Source organism: Tachyglossus aculeatus, chromosome X1 (assembly GCF_015852505.1).
Source record: "Tachyglossus aculeatus isolate mTacAcu1 chromosome X1, mTacAcu1.pri, whole genome shotgun sequence".
Taxonomy (NCBI): Eukaryota; Metazoa; Chordata; class Mammalia; order Monotremata; family Tachyglossidae; genus Tachyglossus; species Tachyglossus aculeatus.
Genome location: NC_052101.1, coordinates 41,028,699 through 41,036,990, shown reverse-complemented (window position 1 = coordinate 41,036,990; position 8,292 = coordinate 41,028,699).

Genomic DNA, 8,292 nt, shown 5'->3' with positions numbered 1-8,292 from the left:
CCCTCAGGAGTGAAGTGGATTCTCTGGTAGGATACTAGGCGAACACTTTATTCCTCATTAAGACACCCAACACCAAGTAGGATTGAAAACGTTGCCATTTCTTCCATCAACATCCCTCCATTTGTCCAAGGTGGGGCCTGTTGACGTCATTGCTCTTTTGCTTTCCATCGAATCAGCCAGTTGAAGTCTTTCCTCCCACTTTCCTTTGCTCAGATGAAGCCTGACCTGGAGGACTAGTCCTGCCCCATCTATCTGTCTCGCCCCCGCCTCTCCCCACCAATGAACTGCAGGATCTTCCTTCTCTGCGAGGTGAGCATTGTGTTCGCAGCAGGCCGGGGCTGTTACAGCAACTTCTGTAACTTAGCAACTTCCTCCTGCTTTGTTAAGTTAGCCTGTTCAATCTCCTTAATGAATAAGAGCATCAAGCCAGGTAATTGATGCTCGAATGTTTAGCTTATGAATAATTGACAGCCTGGGTAACCCTAGATCTATTTCCTCGATCAATTGTGCAATGGAACAGCCGGGTCATTCACACGCAGACTGGAGTTTTCTTCATCTGCCCGGCGAGGTCGGGACTCCGCCTTCTCAACCCAAAGTTATCGATCCTTCAAGAGCCAGGCTTCTGGGATGGGGAGGGTCGTGGTGTTTCGGATTGAGGTGGAGAAATGGGAATGAGGGGGAGGGTTTAGGAGGGAAGCTGGAAAGTTCAGTTTTGGTCTTGCTGAGTTTGAGGTATGGGTGGGTCAACCAACTGGAGATGTCCTGGTGGGAAGAAGAGATAAGGAAATTGCATAGTGGGGTTCAGGCATTTATTCATACAGTCGTATTTATTGGACATTTTCTGCATGCAAAGCACTGTACTAAGCGCTTGGGAGAGTACACTATAACAATAAACAGACACATTCCCAACGAGCTTATAGTCTAGAGGAGGAGGCAGACATTAATATAAATAAATAAATGAATAAATTACAGATATCACAGAAGTGCTGTGGGGCTGGGAGGAGGGATAAAGGGAGCAAGTCATGGTGACAGAAGAAGAAAGGAGTGCTTAGTCAAGGAAGGCCTCTTGGAGGAGATGTGCCTTCAAAAAAACTTCGAAGTTGGGGAGAGTAATTGTCTGTTGAAGACAGGGGAGAGTTGGAGAGAGTTTGAGGTTAAAGAGATGGACTTGAGAAGCTCACTGTGGGAAGGGAAGGTGTCTACCAACTCTGTTGTATTGTACTTTCCCAACCTCTTAGGCTAGTACTCTGCATGCAGTAAGTGCTCAATAAATACCTCTGATTGACTGATAAAAGTGTCAGCTGAAACCATCTAAGCAGATGTACTCCCTGAGACAGTGAGTACAGAGCAGGAAGAGTAGGGGACCCAAAGCAGAGGCTTCTGGGGGCACTTAGAGTTAAAGGATGAGAAGTGGAAGAGGAGCTGGTGAATTAAATTAAGAGGGCCCAGTCAATAAGGTAGGAAGCGCGTACTGTTGGCATAACTGAGACCTGATAACAGTCCAAGGAGAAGAGGGTGGCTCACAGGGTCAAAGTCGTTGAGAGGTCAAGGAGAAGTAGGACAGAGTAGAGCCCACTGGACTTAAGAGGTCATTAGCAACTTTGGAGAGTACAGTTTCATTGGAGTGAAGGAGGCGAAAATCTGACTCTGGAAGGTGAAGAAGAGAATTAGTAGAGAGAAAGTGAAGGCAGCATTCATTCAGTCATTCAATCATATTTATTGAGCGCTTACTGTGTGCAGAGCACTGTACTAAGTGCTAAGCAGCAGGTAAGTACAAACCTTTCAAGGAGTTTCTTATGGTATTTGTTAAGAGTTTACTATGTGGGTGGCACTGTACTAAGCACTGGGGTAGAAATAAGCTAATCTTGGACACAGTCCATGTCTCACATGGGGCTCACATTCTTAACCCCGTTTGACAGATGAGGGAACTGAGGCACAGAGAAGTGAAGTGACTTGCCCATAGTTATTCAGCAGACAAGTGACAGTGCAGGATTAGAGCCCAGGTCTCCCAGGCTCGTGCTGTACCCTCTAGGCCATGCAGCTTCTCAGGAATGGGAGTAGGAAGATGGAGAAATAGCTGGAGGGGGCTGGGAATCCAGAGAAGCCTTTTTTTTATTAATATAAGGCAGCCTTGAGCTGATTTAAAAGCAGAAGAGAAGGACCCATCAGAGATCGCGAGGTGGACATTAGCTAGTGGTAAGGGAGTAAGAAAGAAGGGAGGAACTGTATTTAAGAGATAATAGGGGATGGAGGAAGAGGCACAGAGGGAAGGAATAAGACTTGAAGAACAGGTGGGAAGTGGATAAGGGTTGTGATATGTGTTAACCACTTGTCGTGAGCCAAGTACTGGGGTAGACACAGCTCCTTTCCTGAAGCCTAATAATAATAATAATAATTATTATTATTATTATTATTATTTTGGTATTTAAGTGCTTACTATGAGCAAAGCACTGTTCTAAACGCTGGGGAGGATACAAGGTGATCAGGTTGTCCCACGTGGGGCTCACAATCTTCATCCCCATTTTACAGTTGAGGTAACTGAGGCCCAGAGAAGTGAAGTGACTTGCCCAAAGTCACACAGCTGACAAGCGGTGGAGCTGGGATTTGAACCCATGACCTCTGACTCCAAAGCCCGGGCTCTTTCCACTGAGCCACGCTGCTTCCCCATCATCAGAGGTATTTTTACTGAGCAGTTACTGTGTGCAGAACACTGTATTAAGGGCTTGGGAGAGTACAATATGACAGCATTGGTAGACACACCCCTTATCCACAAAGAGTTTACAGTCTAAAAGGGGAGACAGGTGGAAGAACAGGTATTTAATCCCAATATATAGACAAGGAAAATGAACCACAGAGACATTAAGTGACTTGTCCCAGGTCACACAGCAGGAAAGCGGAGGAGCCAGGATTAGAACCTAGGTCTCCTGACTTCTAGTCCTGTGTTTTCTCCCCTAGGCCAAACTGCTTCTTAGACAGCTTGAAAGAAGCAGAAAGAGAAGAAGGGGACAGGAAAGTAGTGACAAGGTAAAAAAGGGACTTTGAAAAGTTCACACTTGATTGTTTCTATTTTACCAGCAAAGTAAGGAGGAGGTCTTGTCTTGTCCTATTCTGTCTAGTTGTCTGAGACCCATAATGATGATAATAATAATGATAATGGCATTTGTGGAGCACTTTCTATGTGACAGGCTAGGGGTGGATAGCCCTGGGGTGGATACAAACAAATCAGGTTGGACACAATCCATGTCCCACATGGGGCTCACAGTCTTAATCCCTATTTTACAGATGAGGTAACTGAGGCACAGGGAAGTTAAATGTCTTGCCCAAGGCCACACAGCAAACATGTGGTGGAGTCAGGATTAGAACCCATGACCTTCTGATCCCCAGGCCCGTGCTCTATCCGCTATGCCAACTCCACGGACCTCTCTCCCATAAAGCCCCACTCTCCATCTGCAATCTTTCTAGTAGTGAATCCATAGTTTTCTTGGTAAAAATATAGAAGTGGTAGGAAGGGGTTACTAGGTTTTCTGGAGGGAACTAAATATCTGGAAAAGTTGTGGGGGCTCCAGGCACAGGAGTCAGTGAGGGAGGAATTGAAGAACTATGGAGTGGAGAATGAATGGAATATAGGCTGGAATTATATCCAGATCCGATCCCTGGATTTCCTTCAACAGTGCTCAGCAGCACCAGTACAGGAGAGGGAAAGAACCATGAGGATGCTTCATGTCTGGAGATTGATGGTATAAGAGTGACAGAGGGACAGTGGGACAAGGGAGTTGAGTTGGGAGGAGAGAGGGCATAGTTTGAGGGCATAGTTTTTAGCCTCAAGGAATGGGAGTGTTGGTAGGGAGTCCACGAGCTGGGAGTAGAGACGAGACAGGATCACTGAGTACAGAATCTAAGGGACATGATGGGACGTGAAGACAGAATTCACAGGTGACGGGATGTGGTTGAGGTGGCAGGTCAGATGGTTGGGATCAGATAAGTAGGAAGACAGGTTAGGTGAGTTTAGAGGTGGAGCACTGTTTGTGTCCAGACTGGTGGGTGGCTGAAGTGGCCACCAGAAGCAGCCTGGCCTAGTGGATAGAGCACTGACCCCGGTATCAGGAGGATCTGGGTTTTAATCCCGGCCCTGCCAACTGGTCTACTGTGTGACTTTAGGCAAATCACTTCACTTCTCTGTGCTTCAGTTATTTCATCTGTAAAATGGGGATTAAGACTGTAATCTTCATATGCAACATGGATTGTGTCCAAACTGACTGCTTTGTATCTACTCCAGTGTTTAGAACAGTGCCAGGCACATGGTAAGTGCTTAACAAATACCATAAAGAAGTGGGGAGAAGCAAGAGGTCAATAGAGTTGAGGATTGAAAGGAAATGGATTGTTACGGGGCCAGAGGGACCATCGACATGGAAGTTGAAATCCCCAAAGATCAGAGTAGGTGAAGGGAGTGAGAATAGAAAGGAAAAAGAAGTTTCAAAGTCTGTCAAAAACGTAGACCTGGGACCAGATTGGTAGTGGATTGACAACGACCAATAGCTGCAGCGGTCGAGATGGATGATGTGGGATTAGAAAGAAGAGGAGTCTGTAAGATTGAGCAAAAGCGATATTGCCAGTGGGTTGGAAGGAGCAGGCATTACCCCATTGAGCTAGCAGATTAATCTGAATTGGGGCTCGGAATAAGTACCAATTCCAGGAGAATCGGCAGAGATGGCAGCTGTGATATGTTTTCTTGTAGGCTTGGAGTTCTGGTCTCTCACCTTAAAAGGCCCCTAGCCTCGGTGTTTGAAAGATAAAAATGATCATAAAAATAGTAAGTTTGACCAGTCATTCATTCATCCGGAGAACAGGCAAGTGGCCCCCTGGGAGCTGAATCCTTCCGGAAAAGTTAAGATGCTATCATTTGAACCTGTTGGATCGACCTCCCAGAAAGGCCAAAGAAATGGTTTAGAGACCACAGGCCATGTTTTGGACTTAAAAAAAGCACACGAAAACTAAATTCAAACCACTGACCTAGCTTTTTTGATAGGACAAGAGGTACATAAGTGAGTCTCCACTTAAGCTGTTACAGCACATTCACGAGTTTCAGTCAGTAACGTGAATGCAGTGGAAAAGAAACGTGGTCTTTATTTCTAAACTCAGTCTAATTCCATTCCCAAGATGAGAGAGAGTCAGGGAAATACAAGCACCCTCATAATAGAAGAGACGAGGAATCAATGGAAGAAACCCAAGCAAGAATGTAAATGAATGTGGTCTTCTTCCCCCCAGTCTCTGGGTCATCAAGAAATCAATCGATGGTATTTTTTTGAGTGTTTACTGAGCGCTTGGGAGAATACAACAGAATTAGCAGATGGGATTCCTGCCCTTAAAATGAGCCGGATACCAACTAAGGAAACATACACTTGTACACATACTCACAACCACACACGTCCACACACAATTGGGAATGTTTCGCCTTCAGATTTGGAATGAGTCACGGCTGCAATTTCATCAGGATTTTGGGTTGTTCATTCAGGAGCATCATTAATGATTGAGCAGGGTTGAACTCTAAAGGGGAGACACCTCTCTGTCTGAACCTGGTTTCCAAGGGGGAAACCATATGGGGCTCTTTTGACTCATGAGTGAGGTGTAACGGGCATAGGCAGGGCCAGAACCATCAATATTTTATGTGTTTAATTAAAGGATGGGGAGGGGAGGGGCCCAAGGCGTTAGGCGCTTCTTATGACAGGTATTTTGCCAAGGCTAGAGTCTCTGTGTCTCTCTGCGCAACTCCCCCCTCATACCCTACCTCCTTAGAGGGAAGAATGCCAACTGGAATTAATCGCAACCCAGAGGTTTCAACTTCCCAAGCAGCCATCCTTGTGGGGAAGGAGGGGGTGGATAAGGGCGAGGAAAGAGGTGAGGGGAGGAATTCCTGTGACGTCTTTAGAAAACTCTCTTTGCAAGGGGAGCAGGGCCCAGAGCCCGGTTCGCCAGACAGTTTCGGCCTAAATATTTGAGTCTCCCTGTGTAGTGGGAGCACTTTACCCAGAGAGATCCTGCTTGTTGCCTTCCACTAGAAGGTGCCAAACGGAGACGAACGATAAAACGATTGGGAGGGAGGGAAGCGAGGAGAGAGGAATGGAGTTTATACATCTATTAATTACCTCCAGCATGGAAGAGCTGTCTATAAATACAGTGGCGCTTTAGATAAAACTTTCATGCAGCTATTTAGGCCCGTTAAAATATAAATGATTTCCTCTAAATTTTTTATCATAAATCAGGGCTTGGAGACACACGACAAGATGCGGATTTCCCCATCCCCCACTCTGCCTCTCGGAGGAGGCTGCGGACGTTTTTCTTGTTTTCTCCGCCTTCGGAGGCTGGTTGGTGAGCCCGACCCGCTGGGCGAGGGGAAAAGAAGGGGGCTCAGCCGCGGTTGGAGCCACAGAATGAGCCTCCTCATCCTTGCCCTCTCCCCCACCATCCCCACCCCCTCACCCCTCTTCCCTCTGTCTTTGCTTGTTAGAAGTCCCCCCCGTGCTGGAAAGATTCTGCTTCCTGGTAGCGGGGGTTGGGGCTAATAATAATATTAATCCTTGTGGTATTTGTTGAGTGCTTACTATCTGCCAGGCACTGTACTAGTTGCTGGGCTGGATACAAGATAGCCGGGTTGGACACACTTCCCGTCCCACCTAAGGCTTATAGTCTTCATCCCCATTTTACAGATGAGGTAACTGAGGCACAGAGAATACTAATAATAATGATGGTATTTGTTAAGCGCTTACTATGTGCCAAGCACTGTTCTAAGCACTGGGGTGGATACAGAGTAATCAGATTGTCCCACAAGGGGCTCACACTTTTAATCCCCATTTTACAGGTGAGGGAACTGAGGCACAGAGAAGTTGTGACTTGCCTAAGGTAACACAGCAAACAAGTGGTGGAGCCGGAATTAGAACCCATGTCCTCTGGCTCCCAAGCCCGGGCTCTTGCCACTAAGCCACCAAGTGACTTGTCCGAGGTCACTCAGTAGACATAATAATAATAATAATGACATTTATTAAGTGCTTACTAGGTGCAAAGCACTGTTCTAAGCGCTGGGGTGGATACAGAGTAATCAGATTGTCCCACAAGGGGCTCACACTTTTAATCCCCATTTTACAGGTGAGGGAACTGAGGCACAGAGAAGTTAAGTGACTTGCCTAAGGTAACACAGCAAACAAGTGGTGGAGCCGGGATTAGAACCCATGTCCTCTGACTCCCAAGCCCGGGTTCTTACCACTAAGCCACCAAGTGACTTGTCCGAGGTCACTCAGCAGACATAATAATAATAATAATGACATTTATTAGGTGCTTACTAGGTGCAAAGCACTGTTCTAAGTGCTGGGGTGGATACAGAGTAATCAGATTGTCCCACAAGGGGCTCACACTTTTAATCCCCATTTTACAGATGAGGGAACTGAGGCACAGAGAAGTTAAGTGACTTGCCTCAGGTAACACAGCTGATAATTGGTGGAGCCGGGATTTGAACCCATGACCTCTGACTCCAAAGTCTGTGCTCTTTCCACTGAGTCACATGTGGCAGAGCTGGGATTAGAACCCAGATCCCACTGTCTCCCAGGCCCGAACTCTATTCACTAGGCCACACTGTTTCTCCTGGGGCTGGGAGCTGGGACACGGAAAGGGGTAAGGGACAGAAAAGGGGAAGAGGAGCAAGGGATGGGGCTGGGCTGGGTTGGGCTGGAGCAGAGTTTGGCCATCCCACTATATCGGGAGAAAACAGCTTTGTCTTTGGTAAAGGGGGAAGCAGCGTGGCACAATGGAAAGAGCATCGGCTTGGGAGTCAGAGGTCATGGGTTCAAATCCCAGCTCCGCCTATCTGGTCAGCTGTGTGACTTTGGGCAAGTCCCTTAACTTCTCTGTGCCTCAGTTACCTCATGGGGATTAAGATTGTGAGCCCCTCATGGGACAACCTGATCACCTTGTATCCTCCCCAGCGCTTAGAACAGTGCTTTGCATATAGTAAGTGCTTAACAAATACCAAAATTATTATTATTATTAAGTCACTTAACTTCTCTGGGCCTCAGTTACCTCATCTGGAAAATGGGGATTAAGACTGTGAGCCCCACGTGGGACAACCTGATTACCTTGTATTTCCCCCAGCGCTTAGAACAGTGCTTTGCACATAGTAAGGGCTTAATAAAATGCCATTATTATGATTATGATTATTATTATTAGTAGTAAAGAGTGCTCCTGGACTTTGTTCACCCCGCACCACCCTGTCAGCCTCCATGTCGGCCTGTGTGCATATATGGA